Source organism: Pan paniscus, chromosome 13 (genome assembly GCF_029289425.2).
Source record: "Pan paniscus chromosome 13, NHGRI_mPanPan1-v2.0_pri, whole genome shotgun sequence".
In the NCBI taxonomy this organism is placed as follows: domain Eukaryota; kingdom Metazoa; phylum Chordata; class Mammalia; order Primates; family Hominidae; genus Pan; species Pan paniscus.
The window spans coordinates 27,842,453-27,869,640 of NC_073262.2; positions in this window are offsets into that span (position 1 = coordinate 27,842,453).

Here is a 27,188-nt window from a genome sequence, read left to right on the forward strand (position 1 = left end):
TGGACAAAAATGACTAGTAATGGACTGACAGCAAACTGGTAATTATAGAAAACTGGAAAGTTTTAAGAAATATTTGGTTCGTATATCCTGAGCGTTAGCTTTGAATCTGGCTCACTGTTGTATAAGTGTCCTCCCCCAATATCTTTTGCAATACTTGGTCTAACTATTTATTTTTCTCAAGTTTGGAAAGGAATAGGGTAATAAACCACAAAACAGTAGAATTCAGTTATGAAAGAAATAGTCTCCTTATTAGTACATTTAGGAAAAATGGTTCATAAGTTATAAAATAACTCCTCCCTGGAAATACTTTAAATTAGATTCCTTCTACAAAGATGTGCATGGTGGAGCTGAAATTGCTGGTGTTTACACCATAGTTGACATGCAGAACTCTCTGAAGGTCTTGTTTGTTTGGTACCTCAAAAATCTTCTGCGCCATCTAATGGAAACAATGCAAACTGCAGCTTGCTTTGGAGGACAAGAGCTTCAAATTCTTCAGCACAGATCAATGCAGAATAGATGAAAGCTATAGAATGCAGTAAATCAGATACCAGCCTCTAAATGTAATGGCTTGGGGGAATTGGCTCTCAGTTGTATAGTGTACACAATTCAAACATGCCTAGGGTATTATGATTTCACCATGCAAATGTATTAAAATACAATGTATCCATTCATAGTGCATTTAGTAACAGACAATGGAGTGAACTCATATGATTTGCCAAACCAAGATCCAGAATACTCCAGGTTTTTTTTTTTAAGTAAGTATTCATTTCCAAGTTTCTGCTGTATTTCTTTGTCATGTCTATGCTACAGGTACAATGTAATTTAATTTTCAACGTGTTTACCACATTCAAAAACTGTAAATGTCATGAATTTTATGTCAGAATCTACACCTTGAATTGTAGGCTCAAATGCAAACATGGGTACGGAGGTAATTTAAGTTAAAAGGGAAGACAATGTGGTAAGTAGGCTGTCTTGGCAAAGTGGAAATCATACTCCCTGGGTTCAATGAGTGATAATCAGCAACAGCTGGTTGTTGTCGAGCAATAATGCCCAACGAAAGTCCAAAATCTGTACTCTTCTGTACATTTCCTTATTTTGTAAGTGTTTGTTCACACCCATAAATACATCCATGGTCCAGATATGACCTTGCTCTAAGAGCCACCATTTGTGATTGTAGGTTTCTCATAATCCAAGGCAACACAATGAGAATACAGCAGTAAATCCCACAGTTACTGGAATCATTTGGAACACAAATCCTTTGAGAAATAAGTGCTCTCATACTTTAATTAATATGCATAGATTGTTTTAGCTGTACATGGCAATGGAGTGTATTAAATCACAGATATTGTCCTATCTTTCTATTATTTCTGGCAAAGTAGTTCTATGGCTAAAATTCACTGAATCCATAGCCAAATCATTGCCTGTACAGCCCTGAGATAAAGGCAGCTGTCCAATTTTGTCAAACCGCAGTTTCTAATATTCCAAGCCCTCGAGTTGGAGACAAGCTCACACCAATGACAAGTGGCTTCAGAGGGACAGTGTTTGAAAGGTGTTTTCACGTGATTATCAAGACACGTTTATGTTTCTTGGGCAAATAAAGAAAAGGAACAGCTAGCACTTTGTTAGAATTCAAACCTGAGGAAAACATAAGGAATAATGAAAGACATAAGAGATGTTGGCTATGCATGAACCCAATTAAAATGTGTTTTTTTCCTCCTAAGGACATTTTAGATTTGAAGTTGTTGTTTTCATACTTTTCCTCTACTCGTCAGAGTCTGTTGCTCTCTACCCCGCTATTTTGAATGATTTCTATAGATGTAGTTCATCTAAGTAATATGGGTTTGCCAGTTTGCCCCCCCCCCTTTTTTTTTTTTTTTTTTTTTGAGTCGGAGTCTCATTCTGTCACCTAGGCTGGAGTGCAGTGGTGCAATCTCGGCTCACTGCAACCTCTGCCTCCCAGGTTCAAGTGATTCTCCTGCCTCAGGCTCCTGAGTAGCTGGGATTACAGGTGTCCGCCACCACACCTGGTTAATTTTGTGTTTTTAGTAGAGACAGGGTTTCATCATGTTGGCCAGGCTGGTCTTGAACTCCTGACCTACCTCAGGTGATCTGCCTGCCTCCGCCTCCCAAACTGCTCGGATTACAGGCATGAGCCCCTGTGCCTGGTTTGCCCCTTTCATAGGCTCACAGAGCCTGGGAGAACACCATTCCCTAGCCTTGAAGCAGATGAATGCCTGACCCAGACACTTTCTAACGATGCCTTTCATGACTTATTAGCATCTTGCAGATCAAAATGTCCCATCTTAATAGCCAATGTTGACTTACCCTTTAGTCAATGTTTCTTTCACAGAACTGGATCCTCAGTTCAGGAAACACTTACTTGTCCAAAGCCCAATACATATTGAGAACTTAGTACAGTATTGGGCATGTGGTGTCTTCAGTAAATATAGGTAATTATTATTCTCATTTAAGGACTGCCAGAAGAGCAACTCTTCTGCACTTTATAAGAAGCAGTTTGGGACTCTACAGTGCCACAGGAGCTAGCAAGTTCAGATCTACCTCCTTATACGTGGTGTCCCTGGTGTTTTGTGGGGGTGGACACCCATGCTTCATCAGGCATTGAAGAAGGAGAAAACAATAGTGTTGAGCCATTTTAGCTAAAGGGACTGCTCTAACCATTATTATTATCATTATTAAAATATTTCAGCCAGGCACGGTGGCTGTCACCTGCAATCCCAGCACTTTGAGAGGCTGAGATGGATGGATCACTTGAGCCCAGGAGTTCAAGACCAGCCTGGGCTACATGGCCCTTCCCTACAAAATATACAAAAATTAGCTGAGCATGGTGGCACATGCCTGTATTCTCAGCTACTTGGGAGGCTGAGGTGAGAGAATCACTTGAGCCCAGGAGGTCAAGGCTGCAGTGAGCCATGATCACACCACTGTGCTCCAGCCTGGGTGACAGAGTGAGACCCTGTCTCAAATATGTATGTAGTTACATCTATATATTTTATATTCATTTCTTGCCCATTAAATGTGATCTTAAAGGCAAGAACTATGTCTTTTTCCTTTACAATGTTCTGCTGTATCCCATGTCAAGTTATATATGTAAAAGGTTTTCAGAAAATGAGTGGCAAATGAATAAATGAATATGATGCCACTTATTTCAGTTTTATTATAAATGTTAGCTTTGGCACCTCAGATGATTAGTACAGGTATTGCACATCATATTCTATTTGTTGTAAATTGATATCCTTCTATATAGAGGTTAGGGTTAACTGATGGCAAAGCATTACAATCTTAGTAAAATATAGAAATCAGTGAGCTAATGTTTATCAAATAAATGAATTCTGTGCTTCTGTTGACCATTATATGAGATTTAGTATTGCTTACTTAGTACCATATTGAAATAGTTAGCAAGTAGCCTAGCTAAGGTTAAATTATTAATCTTTTTCTTTAAAACTTAAATGGGACAATTGGGTACTTTTTTTGTTTGGTTTTGCTATGGAGTCTTGCTCTGTCACTCAGGCTGGAGTGCAGTGGCACGATCTTGGCTCACTGCAACCTCCATCTCCTGGGTTCAAGCGATTCTCCTGCCTCAGCCTCCTGCGTAGCTGGGAATACAGGTGCCCACCACCATGCCTGACCAATTTTCGTATTTTTAGTAGAGATGGGGTTTCGCCATGCTGGCCAGGCAGGTTTTGAACTCTTGACCTCAAAGAGGTGATCCACCCGCCTCAGACTCCCAAAGTGCTGGGATTACAGGTGTGAGCCACTGCACCTGGCCCAATTGGGTAGATTTTAAAGCATATTCAGTTGACCCTTGAACAACATGGGTTTGAACTGCAGAGGTCCACTTATATGCAGATATTTTTCAGTACAAGTTAGACCAAGCGTGCCTGCCTCTCTTGCTGCCCCTTCCATCTTCTCCACCTCTGTCACCTCTGCCAACTCTGAGACAGCAAGACCAACCCCTTCTCTTCTGCCTCCTCCTCAGCCTTCTCAATGTGACGACAACGAGGATGAAGCCCTTTATGATGATGCATTTTCACTTAGTGAATTATAAATATATTTTCTCTTCTCTATGATTTCCTTAATAATATTTCCTTTTCTCTAGCTTACTTTATTGTGAGAATACAATATATAGTACAGATAACATACAAAACATTGGTTAACCCACAGTATATGTTATTGATGACTTTGGTCAACAGTAAATAGTTAAGTAGTTAAAAGTTGACTACTAATAGTAGTCAAAAGTTACACACGGACTTTTTACCGCACAGGGATTTGGTCCCCCTAACCCGCACATTGCCCAAGGGTCAACTATAATTAGAAATGAGTATCTTCAAGGTCTAGGCTAGTCAGGAATTTTTTTAGTACTTGTCTTTCAGATTTATGCATTTATTTTTATTGATGTATAATAGTTGTACATATATTGGGGGAACATGTGATATTTTGATACCTGTATACAATGTGTTACGATTATGATCAAATTAAGGTAACTGGAATATCAATCACCTGACATGGTTATTATTTCTTTGTTTTGGGAACATTACAATTCTTCTAGTTACTTTGAAATATATAATAAATTATTAACTATACTTTGCCTACTATACTATCAAATACTAGAACTTTTTCCTTTTATCTAACTGTATTTTTATACCCCTTAACCAACTTCATTTTCCCTCTCCACTTCTTTTCTCTGCCTTTGGTAACCAACATTCTACTGTCTACATCCATGAAATTCACTTTTTCAGCTCTCACATGTGAGTGGAGACATACAATATTTGTCTTTCTTTCCTGGCTTATTTTCTTAACATAATAACCTCCAGTTCCATCCATGTTGCTGCAAATGACAAGATTTTGTTCTGTTTTATGGCTGAGTAATATTCCATTGTGTATATATACTGTATTTTCGTTATCCATTCATCTGTTGATGGACATTTAGATTGATTCCAAATATTTGTTATTGTACATAATGCTGTAATAAACACGAGAGTGTAGATATCTCTTCTATATACTGATTTCCTTTATTCTGGCTATTTACCCAGTAATTGGATTGCTGGATCAAATGGTAGTTCTATTTTTAGGTTTTTGAGGAACTTCCATACTGTTTTCCCTAATTGCTGTTCTACTTTACATTCCCACCAACAGTGTAAGATCATCCTTGCCAACATTTGTTAGTTTTTTTCTTTTTGATAATAATCATATTAACTGAGGTGAGATAATATCTCACTGTGGTTTTGATTTGCATTTCTCCAGTGATTGATGATGTTGAACATTTTTTATACACCTGTTGGCCATTTCTTTGTCTTCTTCTGAGAAATGTCCATTTAGGTCTTTTGCCCATTTTTAAATCAGATTTTTATTTTTTTTCTATTGAATTGTTTGAGTTCCTTATATATACTGATTATTAATTCCTTGTGAGTTGAATAGTTTGAAAATATTTTCTCCCATTCTCTAGGTTATCTCTTCACTCTGTTGATTGTTTCCTTTGCCATACAGAAACTTTTCAGCTTGATGTAATCCCATTTGTCTACTTTTGCTTTTGTTGCCTGTGCTTTTGAGGTCTTACCCAAAAAGTCTTGGCCCACATCAATATCCTGTAGCATTTCTTCAGTGTTTTCTTTTACTGGTTTTATAGTTTCAAGTCTTACATTTAAGTCATTAATCCATTTTTGAGTTGATTTTTGTGTATGGTTGTAGATCGGCGTCTAGTATTCTTCTTCTGCATATGGCTATCCAGTTTTCCAAGCACCATTTATTAAAGAGACTGTCCTTTTCCCAGTGTATGTCCATGATGCCGTTTTTGAAAATGAGCTGGCTGTAAGGGTATGGATGTATTTCTGTGTTCTCTAGTTTGTTCCATTGGTCTTTGTGTCTGTTTTCATGCCATTATCATTCTTTTTGATTATTGTACTCAGGATTTTCTAAATGGTTCATGTAGTACACCTTGCACCACTCTGACCCTTTAATCTTTTCTGACTTCTCATTTTTGGTATCTCATAAATGAGGCCCAACACGCCAGATGTTATTTCGAATTATGACTGAGTAATGACTCTTCACTAGCACTATTCCCTGTAGGGAATATTTTTGCATTAATGTCAACTTCACCTTGTTCTGGACTCTTGGATATACTATCCTTCAAGTCAGGTTTGATCTTTGGTCTTTTCTGGCACTGATATTAAGTTCTCCGATATTTGAATCTGAAATATTAGTTTTCTCCACACAAAACTCAGGCATAGGTTCTTCCATTCTGTTCTAACTGTTCCCAGTTTTTAAAGACATATTCTAACATCCTCACAACCTTCAACCTTGTGCAAACCCAGTTCCCATTCCAGATCTAAGAAAGAGTCACACAAAAACAGCTTCTCTGTTCTAACCTTGTAATAGAATGAAAACGTATTTTATGAGGTTTGAAAAACTGTCATCTGACTTTTTGCAAGGTACCCTAGGAAGTTCACTGTTGGGAGTTCAGTAAATTTGAGATTTACAAAATCCATTCATTCAAAATATGTCTTATGCCACAATATTATGAGAAGATGGTTCCCAAGAGTGATCGATCTGATTTAAAGACTCAAGTGGCGAAGGTTGCTGGGAAGAGAGTAGGGAAAGGCCATTTCTCTCAGCTGAATCATGGGCACTAGGGATTGGCTGAGAACATTTGAGTGGAGTGAGGCAATTCCTATGGAATGAGCCTTGGCCAGAAAACACACTGGTGTTGGACAGAGGGAGTGCAATATCCGTGCCTTCAACTTTGTTGGAGCAAAATCTTAATTAGCCTGATTCTTTCTTTGGTTTCACTGTCTTCTAGATTTGCAAGGAAAGGCATTATAATATGAACACCTGAAAGCCGCCTTTCTCCTTAGGGTTGAGGGCACCTTCTGTTGTACAGCAGAAACTGTTAATTCACATTTATTCTCATAAAAGCATTGTATTTTTCTAGTTGAAAATATAATACATAATCATTCTAGAAGTTGAAAACTTCAAAACTATAAAAAAGAAAATTACAATACCCAAAGTCGATAAAATAACTATTAAATCTTTGGTATATTTCTTTTCGATCATTTCTTTATATATCTTTTCACCTATTTATAATCATGCTATTCTGCTTTTTATTACTTAAAATGCAATACAAATGTTTTTGATTCATTTTTAAATGCTTTTAAAGTATATTTTGGATATATTGCATGTCTTTATTATTTTGCTTATATAAATAAACTACAATTTACTTAATCATCTCCCTGTGTTACCCACAGTGGTTGTGATTGTTTGTAATTTTGTTTTATTTTGTCTCCCTTATATAATAGAAACTAAATGTGACTTCAAAAACTAAAGGTAGATTCTCCCATCCTGTGAGGTCATTAACTTGGAGTGAAAATTATACAGGAAGGACTGAGACAACAAAAGTTTGCCTGTCCATGATAAAGTTCAAAGTTGGGCAATGATCTTCTTAGCTATTAAATCAAGCATCTGTTATCAAGCTCAATTGTAAACAAATCACATAGAAAATTATCTTTCTTTAAATGTTTTGCCAAGAGGATGTTTGGAAATTGGAGTGGTTTAGTATCTGAAGGTAACTCTAATTTTCATTTTTAGTCTCTATGTTGAATGCTGTGTAATGTTTCTTACGAAATTTCATTAGATGGGAACTCTGATACTTTTCATTTATGCATATTCATGTTTTTATTTAAAATACTCTTAACAAATGATTCTTTTATTTTTATGATATAAATCCAATCCAATATTTATAGGGTAAAAAAATGGGCATTTGCGTATTTTGTGTTCAACGTATTGTTCATATTGAATTCTCCATAGACAGCAATAAGAAAACAATACCAACCCATCAATATTAAATACTGAATCTTAATCACAAATGAGTTGTAATTGTATTCAATTGCAAATGGGTTTTTTTCCTCACAGCACAATTAAAACTTACAGATTTTTTCATTAGAAAATAAATTCAGCTGCTTAGTTCTAAAAATGTATGATGACAAGAGCAAGGACATTTTTTTTTCTGCTAGTTTTGCTTATTGGAGGCCATAATACTCTGGCTTTCAGTACTCAATGCAAGATATCATAAAAGAACAGCATTATAAACTACTTTAGACATTAGTTGCCAAAGAACCCAAGGTGTCTTCATTTTGAATATTTCCTGGACCCATAAACATTGAGATTAAATCTAGAACAGATTTTTGTGGTAGTTCATGCTGGCCTCAGCCCACTCTTCCCACTGGGCTTCTTATTTTGCCGGGGACAGAAAATATTAAACCAATTTACTGCCTTTATATTCACTCTCACAAAACAAAACAGAAAAACAAACAAGACTTCAAAATCAAACTGGAATCCGCTTCTCAAACATTCTGATTGAAGCCTAACTTGAAAGACATACAGCAGGGAGAGAGACTAGAGTTTGGCAAAGGTGAGACAGAAATTTCTCTGCTTCTGGTAAGAAAAAGCCTCATTTCAGTCTCTGGAGAGGTCTTGTCTAGACACTGATAATACTGTCCTGATTGATGAACTAGTTAGAAATATTTCTGGGAGACATTTTGCCACGTCTTGGATGACCAAGATACTTGGCTAAGCTAAGGGACTAAAATTAAGGCTACCATTTTCATTCAAAGCACTATAGTTACATGTATATCTCTAGGCTAGTGTTTATTAATTTAGCTTTCTGTAGTTTTGTGTCTCCTTTCTTGTCCTTTAAATTCTGTCTTCTAATTGGTACCAATCTTACTGAAACTGTTCCAGAAAATTAAGGAGGAGAGAATCCTCCCTTACTCACTCTGTGAAGCCAGTATCACCCTGATACCAAAGCTAGGCAAAGACATAACAAAAAAAGAAAACTACATGCCAATATCCTGGATAAACATAGATGCAGAAATCCTCAAAAAAAAAAAAAATACTACCAGACTGAATTCAACAGCACATCAAAAAGATAATATACCATGATAAAGTGGATTTTATTCCAGGGATGCAAGAATGGTTCACCATATGCAAGTCAATAAATGTTATTCATCACATAAGCAGAATTAAACACAAAATCCATATGGTCACTTTAAAAGACACACAAAAAAAGCATTAAATAAAATTCAGCATTCCTTTATGATAAAATCCCTCAACAAACTGAGCATACAAAGAACATGCTTCAACATAATAAAAGTCATATATGACAGGCCCACAGCAAACATTATACTGAATGGAGAAGAGTTCAAAGCATTCCCTTTAAGAATTGGAACAAAATGAAGATATTCATTTTCACCACTCCTATTCAACATAGTACTGGAAGTCCTACTTAGAGCAATCAGGCAAGAGAAATAAATAAAAGGCCTCCACACAGGAAAAGAGTAAGTCAAATTATCTCTGTTCACTAGTGATATGATCTTATACATGGATAAGCCCTAAAGTGTCCTAGATTTGATAAATGACTTCAGTAAAATTTCAGAATACAAAATCAATGTACAAAAATTGATAGCATTTCTATATACTAATAACAATCAAGCAAGACCCAAATCAAGAACTCAATCCCATTTACAATAGCTACAAATATAAAATAAAATAACTAGTAACACATTTAACTAAGGAGGTGAAAGATCTCTACAAGGAAAACTACAAAACTGCTGAAAGAAATCATAGATGATGAACACAAATGAAAAAACATCCCATGCTAATGAATTGAAGAGTGAATATTGTTAAAATGACCATACTGCCAAAGCAATCTAGAGATTCAATGAAAGTCCTATCAAATTACCAATGTCAGTCTCCACAAAATTAGAAAAAAAACAATTCTAATGTTCATATGGAACCAAAAAAGAGCTCAAATAGCCAAAGTAATTCTAAGCAAAAAGAAAAAGCTAGAGGCATCACATTACCTGACTTCATATTATACTACAAGGCTACAGTAACCAAAACAGCATGGTACTGGTGTGAAAACTGACACACAGATCAATGAACACAATAGAGAACCCACAAATAAAGCCACATATCTACAGCCAAGTGATCTTTAATAAAGTTAACAAAAACATACACTGGAGAAAGGACACCCTCTTTAGTAAATGGTGTGGGAAAATTGGATAGCCATAGGCAGAAGAATTAAACTGGACCCCTATCTCTCACTATATACAAAAGTTAACTAAAGGTTAATTAAAAACTTAAAGGGAAGACCTGAAATTTAAAAAAAGCCTAGAAGAAAACCTAGAAAAAACTCTTCTGGGTGTTGGTCTAGGCAAAGAATTTATGACTAATTCTCAAAAACAATTACAACAAAACCAAAAATAGATAAATAGGATTTAATTTAAAAGATTCTGCACAGCAAAATAAACAATCAACAGAGTAAATAGAAAAGCTACAGAATGGGAGAAAATATTTGTGAACTATGCATCTGACAAGAGCTAATATCCAGAACTTATAAGAAACTCAATTAGCTTAACAATAACAACAACCAAATAATCCAATTAAAAAGTGGACAAAAAACATGAATAGACATTTTTCAAAAGAAGGCATATAAGCTGCCAACAAAAATATGAAAACATGCTCAAAATCAGAGAAATGCAAATTAAAACTACAATGAGGTACCATCTTACACCAGTCAGAATGTCTGTTACAAAAAAGTCAAAAAACAACAGATGTTAGCAAGGATGTGGAGAGAAGGGAATGCTTATATGTTGTTGGTGGGAATGTAAATTAGTACAACCTCTATGGAAAACAGTATGGAGATTTCTCAAACAACTAAAAATAGAATCACTATTTGATCCAGCAATCCCACTACTGGTATTCTTTTGGATCCCAAAAAGAAATCATTATGTTGGCAAGGCACGGTGGCTCATGCCTGTAATCCCAGCACTTTGGGAGGTCGTGGCAGGCAAATTACTTGAGGTCTGGAGTTCAAGATCAGCCTGGTCAACATGATGAAACCCTATCTTTACTAAAAATACAAAAATTTGCCAGGTGTGGTGGCAGGATCCTGTAATTCCAGCTACTCAGGAGGCTGAGGCAGGATAATCGCTTGAACCTGGAAGGCGGAGGTTGCAGTCAGCCGAGGTCATGCCACTGAACTCCAGCCTGGGTGACATCTCAAAAAAAAAAAATGAAAAGAAAAAAAAAGAAATCATTATATAGAAAAGTACCTGCACTTTTATGTTTATCACAGCACTATTCACAATAGCAAAGTCATATTTATATATATATACACTCAGCCATAGAAAAGAATATATATACATATATATAAGTATACTTATATATACTTATATATGTGTGTGTATATATATATATACACTATCTATCTGTCTGTCTGTCTATCTATCTATCTATCTATCTATCTATCTATCTATCTATCTATAGCACTCCACCATAGAAAAGGATAAAATCATGTCCTTTACAGCAACAGAACTGGAGGCGATTATTTTAGGTGAAATAACCCAGAAACAGACAGCCAAATAATGTATGTTGTCACTTATAAGTAGGAGCTAAATAATGGGTGCACATGAACGTACAAGGGGGAAAAATTAGACACTGAAGACTCCAAAAGGTGGGAAGATGAGAGGGAGACAAGAATTAAAAAAATACATCTTGGGTACAATGTTTGCTGTTAAGAGGATGGATACACTAAAAGCCCAGACTTCACCACTAAACAATATACCTGTGTAAGAAAATTGCACTTGTACTCCCTAAATCTATTTAAAAAAAAAAAAAAAGCATTCTTATGTTCTCCTCAGTAGAATTCAAACACTGAGAAGAGATACCTCTTGAGCTATGTAAAATGTTAAATAAATTTCCTTAGACCATGAGCGTCAGGGACTCAAAAGGAAAATGTTGGTGTGTGTGTGTGTACATGTGTACACCCATGTGTAGATTCTCTGCCTGATTCCTTTTTAAGGAAGAATGAAAATGACAAAAGGGGGAACTCTGCCACTGTTTCAACTAATTTTTTCCCACTATTTTAACTGTAAAATCAGCATGCATTTTATTAAATCTTGCTTAAATGGAAATGGTGAGATTCTAATATTGAATGTGAAATGAGATGAAGATCTGCTCTGGGAGTTGAGTATTATAAAAAGTGAATTTTCAGGACTCTAGGCCAAGTTTTTATTCTGCTTTTAAAAAAATAATCTTCAAATAAAAAACTTTTCTTAGTTTTAAAAATAGCATTATGATATTTAAGAATACTTAGTTCTTCAGTGGTGTGTTTGAAGCAAGGTCTCAAAAGCTTTAGAAGAAACTGGTGGATATCTTATTGAACTCTGAAAAGAGGAAATATTATAATCTTTTAAAAAGAGAATTTTTTTAATCCTTTACCAAAGAAAGATGATATTCTCAGTTGTAAATGAGTATAGATTTTATTTCTAAGTAGAATACTCCTCTCCTCCCATTCCTTTCTTTTCCCCTTGCCTTTCCCAGGTCTACCTTCCAACTGAACCCATTAATGAAAGAAAGGCCAAGGCTTGGGGTTGTCTAAAAAAAATTATCAGGGACATCATTCATTCACTCTCAATACTCTGTTACAAGTCTTGAAACTCCTGTGCCTGGTTACCAGCAAAAATCCCATTCCAGCTGGAGAGAAATCTGTCCTGTCGCATCTATGAGAGCAGTGTTTTTTAGACCAAGTTTGAATGCATTCTAATTAAGTGATTTTTAGTAACTGTGGACTTTAAAATAAAAGTGACCATTGACATTATACTTGGTGGTCAAGTCATATGGTTTCCTGTAACTGGAGAAAATCTAATTCTGTGCACTAAATACATCTACAACTCTTCTGCACATAGAACTGTCATTGGCTTACCATCTCTAGGGAAGGGATTTAGGGATTTTATGTTTTCAAGCAAAGAATTAATTTATACTGATTTCAGCCCAGTTTTGGTTGGTTCTCCTTGGCCAGCAACTGATGGTATACAGTTTGTGATGGTAGGTTAGAGACCCAAAAGCAGTTTGTTGCTATGGAACTTAAGGAAATATCATAGCTGGTTTAGATGATGAACAGCTTAGCAAGACACAATGTATCATGTTGGTATAGGTGAGATCTGGTTAAAGTTCATAACGCAGCTAGACAAGAGGAGATTCTAGCTCTGGCTGACCCACATTGCTTTGATTATTGCTGAAGAGACAGACTAGAAAATTTGGGGTCTGTTGTTAATGATACTTGATTTAGATCTGTAATAGGTGCCAGTTTCAAAAATGGACACATCTAATAACTTTCTTTGTCTCTTGGTCCATCCAAAATGAATGAATGTAATAATAAAATCATTGCAGGGGAGAAAAACTAAGTGATTAAAATAATTTAAGGAGAATCAATAAAATAATTTACATTAATCCCAATTTAAATTGCATTAATCTTCCTCTTAGCCATTCCATCTTTTGGTAAGAAGACACTACCTTTTGAAAAAGGACATGAGCTAATGAGCTGGAATGGCCCCTTGGTGAATACATCTACTGAAACTTATTCTCTGCACTCATCTGCCACATGGTATCTGTTGCTACACTGGCAATAAATCCCCGGGGCTAGAGGATGAAAAACTCAGGGGGGTCTGGCAAAGTCTGGAATCAGAAATAGACCATCTGCCTCATGGAGAAATTGACAGGAATCTCAGAACAGATGCATGCACCTCTTCACCATGAGGCAGATGGATAAGGAGAGCAAATAGGACCCAAAGCTGATTCTGGGAGACAAATAAGTAAAAGGCATGGGAGAAGCCTGGTTCTGAGGATCAAGCACAAATTCATCAGTCCAAGCTTCAAAGACTTTCATAGGATGGCTCCACTCTGGCTTTTTACTCCTATCCTTCACTACTCTCCCCAAACATCATTCCAGCCAGAATTACTGATTTAGCATCATCCAGACATGACTTTTATATCCATGACATCTCTGCCTCTTTTTTGGCAATGCATATCCTACCCGTCCTTAAAGGCTCTTTTCTCTGTGAAATCTTCCCTTACACAGCTCATATGGTCTCTTTCCTTCATTAATGTTCAGCATATATTGTGTATGCCTCTCATTTTACAATGACATTGAATTGTGCTTGGGATAAAAGTTTAGTTTTTTTTTTTTTTTAACTGTTGAACTGTAAGATGTTATCTAACTAAACCCTATTTCTCTAATTCATCCTGAGTAAAACCGCATGGCCATACACCAGCTACATTTAGTTTCTAGAGGTATGGAACATGTTATGTTTCTTTCCACCTCATAACTTTGGCACAAGACTCTACTTGAGTATCAAGGAGAGAAAAGATCATTAGAATAATGTGATGGAGGAAACACAAAGAGGTCAGGGAAGGCTGCATCTCAGGCAAAGCTGATAGCAAGAGTGACTTAGGGATAAAGAAGATGTGGGAAGAGTACTTTTGGGGGCAATGAGCAGAAGACATGGTGGAGAGCCAAGAGTTTCCAGGTGCTAAAGGGAGAGCAGTTAATTAAGGTTTTGCTAATTGATAATTGACTTCCTTAATAATCCTGATGATCAGGCATAGCATTTGCTTGAAGACAAACAGCTGGAAGCAACAAGGTAGAAAGGGAGAGGGAACCATATTGATTGTGATGGGCCTGGGATACGTTTTGTTTCCTGGTATTCAAAATGAAGGTGTGCAGGTTTCCTTCAGTGTCTATTTTCTCGAGTTATTGTATTCTATAGCTGAAGAATATACCCAATATAAGTGGAAAAACACAATCTTACCCAAGAAAGGTTAAGAAAGCCAGAATTAAAACCTGGGGCTTTCCCAGCTTTGGCCACATAATGAAATCCTGTCTCTACCAAAAAAAAAAAAAAAAAAAAAAAAATCAGCTGGGTATGGTGGGGCAAGCCTATAGTCCCAGCTACTTGGGAGGCTGAAGTGGGAGTATTGCTTGAGCCCTGGAGTTCGAGGCTGCAGTGAGCCATGATCATGCCACTGCACTCCAACCTGGACAACAGGTCAAGACTCTGTCTCTAAAAAGAAAATAAATAAATTAATTAAATAAAATAATAATTAAAAAACTGAGGTATTCTATATGTTTTATTCAGAGACTCAATATCATTCAGTAGAAGCTCAACTAGAAACAAGATTAGTATATGCCAAGTGGTTAGACCCTAGTCTCTCGTTTTAAAATGAGTATCTCCTAGAATTGACACACACGCACATACACAGACACACACACACACACACACACACATATATTTTGAACATGTTAATTATTAACTTCTCAAGTAATATTTGTTGACTGTATGTATAACCATATGCTATCAGGTTTCACCAGCCTGTGGATAGGAATAAGATTGCATTGGGATTTATACTACCTTGCATTGGAATTTCAGTCAGTGTCTCAACATTCTTCTATTGCTTCTGTGAGATCTTGGCACTCTCCACATTTCCCCAACTCCACAAGTTTCTGTGGTCCCAGAGGTGTTTCACTTATGTTTCTATATGAGGAAAAGCCTGCTGGGCATGGCTGCTCTAGTCAGATGTGAGCTGAACCCCTCTGACACCTGCTATCATGTTCTCTAGAGTTCTGTGTCTTTGGTTTGCAAAAATAACCTGGAGAAATTATAAAAGAACATGAAGAAATAGAAGCCTAAGGTGTCCTCAAGTCAGCTGCCTAATCTCAGGTTAACCTTAATTCATACTCCTGTTCTATATGTTTACCATTAGATTTCAAAGAAATAAAAAATTTGAATAGAGAACAAAACTTTCTTGGAACACCCAATTTGAAATTTTTTTTGTGTGACACACCTCAGAAAGTATGTCCACCACCTTTGCAGCTCAGTTTTGAGCATTTCTAGTCATCCAAAGCCTCCATTAATAGGACATATATTCCATGAAATTATATGTAAACTTCAGAACAACAGAATTATGGGGTCCATCCCATTCTTCACCAGTGATTTTGTAACATTACTGTTACAAAGATTACGTCATGTGTTAATAACATCTTAAAATATGAACAAAATAACAGTAATAGTAATCTAAACAATAGAGTATCTGACTCTATTATTTCTGATCAAGTGATCTGTAAGTGTAAGGATATTTCTGTCACTTCTGTCAATGAAAAGAGAAAGCTTTTGGTTATGTGCCATACTCTTGCATCATCTCGATTCCCCAGAATGGACTAAATCAATTGAAAGATAAACTCACTGTAGTCAGGCATATGCTGACATGTTGGCCCCTTCACAAAAGCTCATGGACAGATTTCCTCTAGACCCAAACAAACTATGTAAAGAGTCTGTTTTGATTCTTGTTAGCTTTGCACTCTCTCAGCAAGCTGCTAAGAAAATTCAAATATGGCTACTCTTTTGGAAAGAAATGGCATTCCAGGATCTTTCAGGGTTTTTTTTTTTTTAATATAAGACAAAGTTATTTTTACAGAACAGTGCTACTCTACAAAGCATTCTTGGAGCAGCATAACAGTTCTAGTATATCAGTTAACTTGGAATTTGGGTTTAATGTATAGTTTGAGAGGCTTACATAATGAAAGATTTATGTATACCTTGTGCCTTGCTGTCATGATGATGCTTGGCTCACTCTGTTTCTGAGGAGCCATATCCAATCACCAATAATGTCGCCCATGTGGCTTGAGCCTCACAATATTCCCATAACCTAAAATTCTCCCCGGCAATTAAAAATTAGAAATGCGCTGTTAATGCATATTTGTTCAATGAAATAATTAAACAAAATATGCGTGTTTTGAAAAGCTAAAGGACCAATTAAATAATTTCAAGCCTCCCATTGTTCATTTGAAAACATTTACATATTCCAGCCTTGGCAAAGGGAACTATCTGATAGAACTGCATATGACTATTTTATGAAATACTTCAAAAAAATTTTTTTAAAATTTAATCTCAGTAAACCTTACATAGGTTTAATGAGATAATGTAATACCTACATATGTAGGTATTAGCTTCCCCATCAGTACAACTGGGACAGTAAGACTTAGGGTAAATAATGTTTTTAAAAATATATGGTAGTTAAGCTGCAGAACAAAGAATCAGCATGAGTTTCCTATATTTGAGTTTGCTTCCCCAAAATTCTATAACTTTTTCTAGATGAAGGCACTGAGGTTAAGGAAAGTGGAAGGCTATATACTCTGGGCCCTCATATAAGGGTTTAGACATATACTCTGCTCTACTTTAGTGAAAGTGTTGGCTACAGATACTCTTGCCTTAATGAGCCTGTAAGGTCAGAACATAGCCATTGGCAGAAGACTTTGTGCCAGGCACAATAATGTAAAAAATCAAGGCCTGAATTTTGTCTGGACCCATTTTACATTTCAAGTTGTGAAGCTGTGAAATAACCCAGGATCTTTAGAGAGCATACAGAAACATCATTCATTATTACTCTCACTCTCTGGGGGCTTTTACTTAACAAACATGTTTCAAAGTGACTTTTTTTAACTTTGAGAAGTAGGAATAAAGAAATACCCAACAACAACCTTGCACTTATTATGATACCTGCTTAGAAAGATCTCAGTTTTAGAACAAATTAATAAACTTGTATACTATCTTAGTCTTCCCATCATGATTCCAGCATAGAAAAATAATGCAATAGCAGAGAAACTCCAATTGTAGAATATACGTAAATCTGAGGACTATAAATTATTCTAGTACTGACTAGAACAAATATATTTCTGGAAAAGAGTGGTGGTTTTCTTAAAACAGACAGACAAACAAAAGAAAAAAAACACCAAAAAAGATGGAGATAATTTTTCTGAGGCTGAGCAGCAAACTACCTATAGAACTGTTGAGTTCTGAGTACTGGACTTTGACTTCCTCAGTGGGCAATATTCCCTTGATGATCATCCTGAAAGATATTATGGTTGATATGTGGAGTACTTTTGGAATAAAATGTTCTATTTCTTCTTCAAGATACTTTTTAAAAAAAATAATAGAGGCAGGGTCTTACTATGTTGCCCAGTGTGGTCTCCAACTCCAAGGTAAAGCAATCCCCCAACCTCTGCCTCCCAAAGTGCTGAGATTACAGGCATGAGGCACAGTGCCTGGTCTCCACGATACTTTTTAATTGTAGTAGTCTGTTCTCACAATGCTATAAAGAGCTGCCTGAGACTGGGTAATTTATAAAGGAAAGAGGTTTAATTGACTCACAGTTCCACAGGGCTTGGGAGGCCTCAGGAAACTTACAATCATGGCAAAGGGGAAGCAAACATGTCCTTCTTCACATGGAAGCAGGAGAGAGAAGTGCCAAGCAAAGGGGGAAAAGCCCCTTATGAAACCGTCAGATCTTGTGAGAACTCACTCACTCACTATCATGAGAGCAGCATGTGGGTAACCACACCCATGATTCAATTACCTCCCACCAAGTCTCTCCCACGACACATGGGGATTATGGGAACTACAATTCAAGAGGAGATTTGGGTGGGGACACAGCCAAACCACATGATTCTACCCTGGGCCCTCCCAAATCTCACATCCTCACATTTCAAAATACAATCATGCCTTTCCAACAGTTCCCAAAAGTCTTGGCTCATTCCAGCATTAACCCAAAAGTCCAAGTTCAAAGTCCCATCTGAGACAAGGCAAGTCCCTTCCACCTGTGAGCCTGTAAATCAAAAGCAAGTTAGTTACTTCCTGAATACAATGGGGGCACAGGCATTGGGTAAATATACTCATTCCAAATGTGAGAAATTGGTGGAAACAAAGGGGCTACAGGCTCCATGAAAGTCCGAAATCCAATAGGGCAGTCATTAAACCTTAAAGTTTCAAAATAATCTCCTTTGACTCCATGTCTCAAATGCAGGTCATGCTGATGCAAAAGATGGGCTCCTATGGCCTTGGGCAGCTCCACTCCTGTGGCTTTGCAGGGTATAGCCCTCACCTCCTGGTTACTTTCACAGGCTGGCATTGCATGTCTGTGGCTTTATCAGGTTCATGGTGCAAGCTGCCGGTGGATCTACCATTCTGGGGTCTGGAGAATGGTGACCCTCTTCTCACAGCTCCACTAGGCTCTGTGTGGGGGCTTCAAACACATGTCTTCCCTCCTCACTGCCCTAGCAGAGGTTCTCCATGAGGACCCTACCCCTGCAGCAAACTTCTGCCTGAACATCCAGGCATTTCCATACATCCTCTGAAATCTAGGCGGAGGTTCCCAAACTTCAATTCTTGTCTTCTGCACACCTGCAGGAGCAACACCACATGAAAGCTGCCAAGGCTGTGGGCTTGCACCTTCTGAAGCAATGGTCTAAACTGTACCTTGGCCCATTTTAGTCATGGCTGGAGTGGCTGGGGTGCAAGGCACCAAGTCCTGAGGTTGCACACAGCAGGGGGTTCCTGGGCCGGGTCCACTAAAGCATTTTTCCCTTCTAGGCCTCCATGCCTGTGATGGGAGGGGCTGCTGTGAAGGTCTCTGACATGTCCTGGAGACATGTTCCTCCTTGTCTTGGTGATTAATATTTGGCTCCTCATTACTTATGCAAATTCCTGCAGCCGCTTGAATTTCTTTCCAGAAAATGGGTTTTTCTTTTCCATTGCATTGTCAGTCTGCAAATTTTTCAAACTCCTATGCTCTGCTTCCTCTTGAACACTTTGACACTTAGAAATTTCTTCTGCCAGATACCCTAAGTCATCTCCCTCAAGTTCAAACTTCCACAGATCTTTCAGGCAGGGACAAAATGCTGCTAGGGTCTTTGCTAAAGCATTGCAAGAGTCACCTTTATTCCAGTTACCAATAAGTTTCTTATCTCCATCTGCACTCACCTCAACCTGGACTTCATTGTCCATATCACTATCAGCCTTTTTGTCAAAACCATTCATCAAGTCTCTAGGAAGTTCCAAACTTTCCCACATCTTCCTGTCTTCTGAGCACTCCAAGTTTCTAGGAAGTTCCAAACTTTCCCACATTGACTGTCTTCTTCTGAGCCCTCCAAACTGTTCCAACCTCTGCCTGTTATCCAGTTCCAAAGTGGCTTCTAATTTTTGGGTATCTTTATAGTAGCGCCCCACACCATTGATACAAAATCACTGTATTAGTTCGTTCTCACACTGCTATAAAGAATTCCCTGAGATTGGGTAATTTATAAAGGAAAGAGGTTTAATTGATTGACAGTTCTGCAGGGCTGGGGGGGGGGTGGCTCAAAAAATTTACAATTATGGTGGAAAGGGAAGCAAACATGTCCTTTTTCACGTGGTGGCAGGAGAGAGAAGTGCCAAGCAAAGAGGGAAAAGCCCCTTATAAAACCATTAGCTCTCATGAAAACTCACTCACTATCATAAGAACAGCATGGAGGTAGCCACCCCAGATTCAATTACCTCCAACCGAATCCCTCCCATGACATGTTGGGATTATGGGAACTACAATTCAGGATGATATTTGTGAGGGGACACAGCCAAACCATATCATCAATCATATAGATGACTGTCATTACATGCACTAATGGAGGAAATTCAAAGAATAGAATGGATAATTTAAGGCTGTCAATAATTTAGATGTAACTTCTCCTTAGCATTGGAGTCTAAATTAACACTTTTAATTTGAATCATGGAATTTATAATATTTCAAGCAAAATTCTAAAGCTTTATAAGTACCAGTGTTGGTAACTTTCCAATTATGGCATACTACCCAAAACTGTTTGGAAATCAACTTCCCAGAAAATAAATCTCTGTTCCTTATTCCTTCTTATATCAGTTCAACAAGGATGTGCTGGATGTCCACTCGACACTATCATCTCTCCCACACACTGGGAGAATTTTATGACCATAACAAGCTTTAATTTCAAGGGGTCAAATGTTAGCTCATAATTAAAGCACCCTGATTTAATACACATCTTTTTTCCTCTCCATCCTGAATAATCTTGCTTTACAAACCGGATTTGAGACTAAACTTTCTCATCCAGTATTCTCTGCTTCAAATTTATCCTTCTAGTGAGGAAGTCTGCCTGGCACTCTCTTCTTACCTTTACCCAGCTAACTCCTAATTATCCTATAGCTCTCCAACTAACTTCTAATTATCCTATAGCTCTTCAGCTAACTCTTAATTATACTACAGCTCTTGGTTTAGTATAAGGCTTCCTTCTTCCAGGAAGCCTTTCTTGATGCCCCAAGGCAGGGTTAGGAACACCTCTTAGGGGTTTACATAATTGCCTTTTTACTGGATATAACTTCTTTTAGATTATTTTGCCTCCAGAGTCCAAATCATGTTGATTTTTATGCTTCCATTGTGCCTAAAGATGTTTAATAAGTGTTTGCTAAATGAAAGGATAAATAATTAATGGACACCCAATTATTAAGTAAAATAGCACAGTCAGCAATACAAATCTCTAACGGGAAAAGGATCCTATGAAATAGTAACTCGGTCAAATAGTTTCCATGAAGAAGAAAACAGGGAGAAAATATATCTTGCTCCATAGTTAGAAGGACACTGTGCTTGACTTCAATGTTTGCTCTATGGGATGTCAATCCAGGCCACCTGGAATGTGTAGCATTTTCTGGTTTTATTCCTGCCTTCGAGATGGCAATTATTACACAATTGATTTTTAAAAATATTTATGGATTGTATTCCAGGAGTCTAGGAGGTATCTTTGCAGCATTCTAGAGTTTCAAGGCAAACTATAGATATGATTACTTGAGATGCTATGAACATTTTTCCAAATCATTTTGTCTTGAATAAAATTAATCTTTTGCTCAACAGTCAATTAGAGAAAATAAAAGACTCAAAAAAAATCTCAATCTTGGTGTGAGGGCTTCCTCACCTGTTTCTCTCCTCCCACAACCCCAGAAGAGACATCATCTTCAGCTTTGTTTTTAAAGGTTTATGTGCATGAAAATAGGATGGGGACAAATGCATCGTCACCTGATGTTTCTTCACTCCCATAAGGTAGTTAGGCATCTGCCTGCTTGGCTTCTTTTCTTCCACTACTCTCCCAAGAGAGGTTTTTCTTTTTCAGCCTTGTACCTAATCTTAGAATATGGAATCAAACAAACATAAAGAGAAAAACAAGGCTGAACAGATTGAAGGAAAAAAAGGATTCTTGAGAGCTAAGTCAACATTGCTGGGCTCTCCTTTGTTGTGGAGAATCCAGGTGAAATGTCAAGTCCAGAAGAGTGTGAATAATAAGCCAGAGAAAGTTCCTGCTGTGTGAGAAGGGTGAGGTTGGGGTGAAAGAAGCAGGAAAGCTGGGGAGGCTGGATGCCAGGAAGATTTTTGGAGGACTCCAATGAGAGACTGTAGGTATGCAAGAGATATTGGAGGATAAATGTCAAAGGGGATTATAAATGGGGATACCCTAAAGTTATGTACACATGTGCCTTTTTCTAGGGAGAATATCTGTATCTTTCATAACCTTTTTAAAAGGCTCTAATGATCCAAAAAATATAAAAAGGTATTGACGTATATTGAGTCATATGAATAAATATTCTGGTCTCAAAGAACTATCAATAGGAGCTGTAGCCTGTCCCTAGAAACATTGCAACGAATGGAGAAATGTTCAGCATATATATGTATATAAAAACACCCATTTGAATAATATAGGATTTGTACGTCTGAGCTGTATCATTCACTCTTTTGACCTTCCTTGTAGTAGGGAAGTGGGACAAATTAGAAAACCAGATTAGTGATTAGCTACCATGTAATAAGCCTTAAAGAAAGTATGTGTAAATAAGGCCACATTTACATGTATGTTGAAATAATGATGGTCCAAAATCCTCATCTGCTTTACAAATTTGATCTCCAGTTCTTTCTGGAATTTTTCTCCTCCAATTTTTTCAAAATCTCCAGGGCTTGAGATTGGTGCCTACATAATAATTCTCTGCATTTTCTCTACAGCCAAAGTAGAAGCTGAACTGTAGTCAAAGACTGAGCTGCAACAACACTGACCTTTCTGAAAGCCACGTGGAGGTGCCAGAACCTTAAGTGGCCAAAACCTGTTAACCCTGGTTGTAGCATCAAAATCCTCTCTTCTTCTGCTGGCAAGAGCCAATGCTGCCTTTTACTGACAGCTCTGTGGAGTGGTTCTTGCGTCTTGGGTTATTTCCTGCCATTGCCATTGCAATGCAAATTTTATAAGAGATATTCCAATACTTTGCTCATTCAGTTTTGACAAAATAAAAGGCTGTTTGTTACTTCTGTCTGTTTATTAAGTTGTGTCCCACAGTGAACCTGTCTAGAGTGCAGACAGCTATAGTTTTTTAGTGACACTGCTCTCCAGATCATGCGTGTGTGCACACACACACGCACACACACCTTTTTTTCCAAAGGCACATCTGATACTCCAGGGTGACAGAATTATGGGGTTCTCTTTAAGCCACATGGTAGGCTCAGAGCCTATACTCCTCTACCTTCCTCATCCTGGAGGGCTATTTTTAATTCATTGGTCCCTACTCCTTACCCCGTAATGTGTGCTCCTTCTTAGGAGTCCATTACTATTTTCCTGAAATCTCACTTCCATCCAACAACTATTCCACTGGACATGTATTTCTACACATGTGTATCTCCATGGAGTCTTGAGCCATGGCCTGACTCCTGGAGGAATGAAAGGAGAGTATTAAAAATAGCTTCACTTCCAGGTCTCCTGTGTAAATCAGTGGTTGAAAATCAATATTTAACAGAATTAGCTAAAGATCTAAGCTATGATACAAATGGATGTTAGGGAGGGGAGCAGTCTAACTTTACTGTCCAACAGTACTAAAGCCTCAGGCTCTTGATTAAGCAATTTTACAAAAGAAAACCTTCCAAATATGATACCATTTGTTCTTTTGCATTAACAAAAGTATTAGATGTAATTTCATTTTTGGCTTCTCAGTCTGTTTGACTAATTGTCTTTATACTGTTATCATTCATTTTTATATTTGGCAAATATACCCTTCTCATAATTTTATCTGGATTAATTAAAAATTAATTGAAAATACATTGTTAAATATAATTCTTATTGCCTAATAATTTCAACCAAGGTCTAAATTATTTTTTCTTTAAATAAATTATTTCTATTTTTAGGGAAAAACCTTCAAAACCTTTATTCCTTTTAACACAGAGGACAAAGGGAAAATATAAACAAATCTGTAAGAATTACAAGGTGGTCTAATATCTAATATTTTAATAAACTACTACCAGAAACCTCTATCTCAGAAAAGCTATCTTACTAACATGCAAAAAACATTATAATGAATGTCTATTATGCGTTGCTTAGAGGGAGGATGCATTTGAATACTTAAAATATTCAGTGGACTCAGAGTAACTGATGTTTTAGGGTTCCACTAAGTGAGTCTGAAATGTTTCAGAGCTCAGTGAAAGTAGCTTTACCTCTCAGGTTTCAGCTTTGTAAAGAATAAGGACTTGTGTAGGCTCCATACATCATTGTTTTGTAGAGGGTGAATTGTGTCCTGGTAGAATTTTCTGAGGCTAATGCATGTGAATCAGCTTCATCTGATCTTCCACGGTAGTTTCAGGGTCTGTGGAGGGTTCACATGATGGATGGACCACTCCATACCTTTAGGAAACCATCCTTACAGGGTTGACAAGAATTGCATGCCAGATACTGATCAGAAATATAGTTATAATTAAAGATTAATTAGGCTGCACTTTGGCCCACTTCCTTGTTGCTAAAAGTCAGGCAGCACTAGATACTGACCATTTGCATCTCCATTATTTCTATTGATAGGATTTCTGACATTAGGATTTTAAGGCTGTTTAAGAATTGATTTGCATACCCATGGTTCCTATAGACAGGATCTGTGACAGTTTGTTTAAGAGTTGCATGAGATGTTTTTCAGATCCTGAATTCCAACAACCAGTTTGAAGACCCTCACAGAGGAACAGGATCAGCATGAAAATACAGCTTCTTCATTTTCCTGTCTTCAGGAAAATGACTTCACCTTGCGCTCTGTGACCAATCAAGGGTCTCCACACTTTAGCCCACTCCAAAACCCTTAAAAACCCTACCCCTAAACTCCTCAGGGACATGGATTTGAGGTTTTCTCTTATCTCCTCTTTCAGTGACCCTACGATTAAACATTTTTCTCTGCTGCAACCTGGTGTCTCGGCTTTGTGACTTGCTGTGTGCATCAGGCAACGAACCTAATATGCTTACATTTATTCAACTAATATAAGGAAGGCGGCATGGGGGAAATGTTTGTTGGCTTGGTCATCTGCCTTTGTTATTATCTGCACCAGAATTAAGAGACATAGTTTTATGGGAGGCAGTGAATTCTGAAACCGGTTGGGCCCTGGCATCTCTGTTGCTGTTTCTGGGCATGAAACTGAGCCTGGGCTCTGGGAACTCTTAGGGAAGGAAATGGAGGGTGAAGAAGCCCCTTGTGATCCAGGAAGTTGCGAACAGCACATGCTTGTCTTCTAATTTCTTCCTTTCCCTTTTACCCTTTAAGCATTTTTAAAACCTTTGCTTTGTTGTTGTGATTGTTACTGACTAATCAGATATTGAAAAGAGTATTAGCATAAAAATCATTGATGCAATGTGTTATCCTTCCAGAGGCATATGCATTTTAAAAGAAAGTTGGCAGAGAAAGAAAACATGCTTAACACAAAGCAGTGCCTTTCAGTCCTCAGTCAGAGAGATATTTTAGTCAGTGGAAAATACTAATGCCCTGCCTACCAAAATAATGCCCTAGACTTGCTTTAAAAAGACAATATTCATAATATACAGATTACAAAGAAACAAACATCCTCTAACAATATCACTAAGCTCTTATGGTAAATTTCTTTCCTTGAGCTGCCATTTACTAGCTGTGTGTTGTTGAAGAAGACACTTAGTCACCCTGAGCCCCAGTTTCCTGATCTTCAAATGAGAATCATTTTTACCCTACAGAGTTATTCTGAGGGTCAAATGAAATTCTGGCTTACAAAGTTTTACATTGCCAAGCAAGGCTTGGTTGTGAGGAATACGAGCATTCGGCAAATGGAAAGGTTGCTATAGGGATTGAGCCATGGAAATTAACATTCTGGGAACAGCAGGACTACTGTACTCTATATTGAGTTTATAACTTATCATTCACAAACTGCCACAATGTGAATTAATTATAGAATTCAGTTGTGTGTTCTTATTTTGGAGATCTGAGTTATGGATTTCTACAGAGTCAATGTGACTATGGTAATTTCCCAAGACGGTCTTCACTGGAGCATGGCATGAATGGTGCTGAGAAAGTAGCAGGATTAACCTTGGGCCTGTATCAGTCTCCATCTCTTTAGATCTGTGTAGATTTCAATCATACAGGGGAGCTTGGGACTATCCCCATACACAGATACAATATGGAAGAGTCTGGTAAGGTGTTGACTGAGCTACCAGTGATGAGCCTAAATGAGTCACTGGGCCACCGAGGGAAGGGGTGCCTGTGCTTCCTACATCAACATCATTGGTATAGACTTCTTGGATACATATGTTAGATAGTCTCTATTTCCTTAGTTTCAGTGGGATGTTTGGCAGGGCTCTAAAGTGCCCACTTCCTTTCCACCATGTAGGGCCTGGATGACCTTTGTTCAAATAGTACTTTGGGACACATGATTCAGTCTTCACCCATTACCCCAAATATTTCTCAGTGAAAGTTTTATTTTTATATCTCCCCAGCATCATTTTTTGCCACGGATGTCCATTCTGGTATATAATAATCATGGTTTTTGTTGCAAGCAACAGAAACCAATTTTGGCTAAGGGATTTTTTTGGAAGGATGTCAGTGGGAAGAGTATAGGGCCAGGACTGCCTGGACCCAAAAGTGGCAGATACAGGCAAACACCTGCCACAAAACTGGTCTATTTGAGGATGCCACTGGGAGTTTTATTTCCCTTGGAAAATGAATTAATTTGAAACCATTGTGAGTAATCTCTAATCCCATCCATTTTTGTCTGTCTTTGAAGATGTGAAGTCCTGGCAGGGCATCCGACTGGCTGCACAAAGGCCATATGCTATATCCTAGCAGGACAAGGAAGGGCAGGGGTTTTGGGGTCAGATGAACTAACCTTCACAATCTGGTCTCACCACTTCCAAGCTTTGTGACATTGAGCAAGCCCTTAATCTCACAAAATCTCAGTTCCCAATCCCATTCAATTATTGTCAGAATTTAATGAGAAAAATCAATTAAAGCTCCTAGTACAAAGCCTAACACATAGTAGGCACTCCATATGTGGATATATCACTGTTGAAAAAAGTGAGGTATTTTCCAGAGACCCAAAAGAGTTCCCAAATCCTCATATCAAGAATATTCCCACAGAAACTTGTTTTTCTCCAAATTTTTCTATTAATACCTATCATTAAAATTTTATCTCTTATTGGATGA